A 2,081-nucleotide genomic window follows, 5' to 3' on the forward strand; every position below is an offset into this window, starting at 1 on the left:
AACCTTCCTTCCGAGGAGTGGCTGGTGGCCAACTTTCATTATATACTTTTATTTAGCAAGTTTTTATTGAGCATGTATTGTTTGGTAGGCATTGTGTCAGTTTCTGGAGCTACTCGTGAATATGGGATATATAGAAGATTTAAAAGTTGAGATGACTACAAGACTTTTTTGTTCTTTTTTTTAATTAAAAACTCTTTTTAATATTCTGATTTATCATTTCTAAATATGAAGTATGGGAGCTCTGGTAGCACAGTGCCTAAGGCACTTGACTGCTAACCGGAAGGCTGGCGGTTCAAACCCACCAGCCACTCCTCGGAAGGAAGATGGGGCAATCTACTTCCCTAGTGATACTGCCTTGGAAACCCAAGGAGGGGTTGCCGTGAGTCGGGTCCGACTCGACGGCACATAACAACAACAACAACAAATATGAAGTATAGTAGAAAATTTTTAAATGGAAAGTCTTTGTTTATTAGGTCCAGTCAGTCACGATTTTGTAATACATTTATAGATTCAAAAGAGCTTATTGTTTTAAGTTGCAAGATGCACATCATTTATGAATAACAGTGGCCTACCACTTCAATTTAGCAAGCATTTGATGAGCTATCACACTGTGTGCAATATGGAAGATGGACAGAGATTGAAATGTAATTCCTGTCTTTGTGGAGCCTGGAGTTTAGGAATGGAGACATATGTACATTAATTTCATCTACAGCAGTCTTCATCACAACCCTCATTGAGATCTGAAGGAAAAGTAATAGAAGAGCTTGAGAGAGACATTATTCAAATTGGGAAAATCTTAGATGACAAATCAGGATCTGTTTTAATGTGACATTTGTAGATATTCATGGACTAAAACATTTTTCACTGTATGAAATGTTTTGTAGAACTTTAATAACATTTTCAAAGATGCAAATGCATAAATTGTGCAAGGAGGCAAAAAGGTCAGTCAAAAACCAAGACTGTGGAAAATCTGATTCCCACTGCCATGAACTCATTTTAAAAGAAGAATGATTTGGGATGACTGACTTCTAGATAGGAGTCTCTGAGTGGCACAAATGGTTAAGGACTGGACTACTAAGTTAACAGTTGGCAGTTCAAACATACCCAGAGGTGCCTGGGAAGTAAAGCCTGGTGATCTGCTGCTGAAAGGTCAAAGCCTTGAAAACTCTGCAGGACAGTTCTGCTCTCCACACCTGGGGTCACCATGAGTCGGAATTGACTTGATGGCTACTAACAATAGCAGAGCTGTTGATAGTAAAGAAGCATAGGCAAGAGATATGCTAACAGTGAAGGAGAAACAGAAAGATTATTTTTAGGATAATTTCCTGATAAAGCAAAATAAAAAGTGAGCTCCAACCAACGTTATGGGTAAGTTGTCTTCATTGATAAAATGTAAGTTTTCTTTTTGAGGATCCATAAACAAGGCATAATGTTTGTTGGTACCATTTTCATTAAGATACAATTCACATACCATGCAGTTCACCCAGTTAAATTATGTAATTCAGTGGTTTTTAGTATATTCATGAGGTTATATAACTGTTACCACAATCAAATTTATAATACATTTATTTCCCACACAAAACAACCCATACCCCTTAACATGCACTCCTATTTCCTTCTTCTCCTCCCATCCCCAGCCCTAGACAACCACTAATCTACTTTAATGTTTCTATCTCTTTAGATTTTGCCTATTCTTTACACTTCACGTAAGTGTAATAATCTGGCATGTGATCCTTTGTGATCAAGTTTTTCACTTAGCATGTTATCAGGGTTCACCTGTGTTGCAGCAAGCACTAGTACCTCATTCCATTTTATTGCAAAATAATAATTTATTATATACTGTTAGGGGTTGAATTGCATCCTCTCAAAAGTTATGTTGAAGTCCTAACCCTGTATCTTTAAATATGACCCTGTCGGAAAGAGGGTTTTCTTTTATTATGTTAATGAGATCATACCTGAGTAGGATGGGTCTTAAACCTAGTTACTGCTTTTACTGGGGGGGAGAAAAAAAAAAAAAAAAACCCTGCCATTGAGTCAATGCTGACTCATAGCGACCCCTGTTGGGTTTTCAAGGAAGTAAA

The 2,081-nt window shown here is 37.3% G+C and overlaps 1 protein-coding gene across 1 annotated transcript in view; it reads left to right on the top strand.

Moving 5' to 3' along the window:
- SRGAP1 (SLIT-ROBO Rho GTPase activating protein 1) overlaps positions 1-2,081 on the top strand; it is a 460,449-nt gene that overhangs the window by 165,510 nt on the left and 292,858 nt on the right. The window lies entirely within an intron of this gene.

The sequence above is a fragment of the Orycteropus afer genome, unplaced genomic scaffold, assembly GCF_000298275.1.
Source record: "Orycteropus afer afer isolate SDZICR_OR568_19922 unplaced genomic scaffold, OryAfe1.0 scaffold00097, whole genome shotgun sequence".
Taxonomy (NCBI): Eukaryota; Metazoa; Chordata; class Mammalia; order Tubulidentata; family Orycteropodidae; genus Orycteropus; species Orycteropus afer.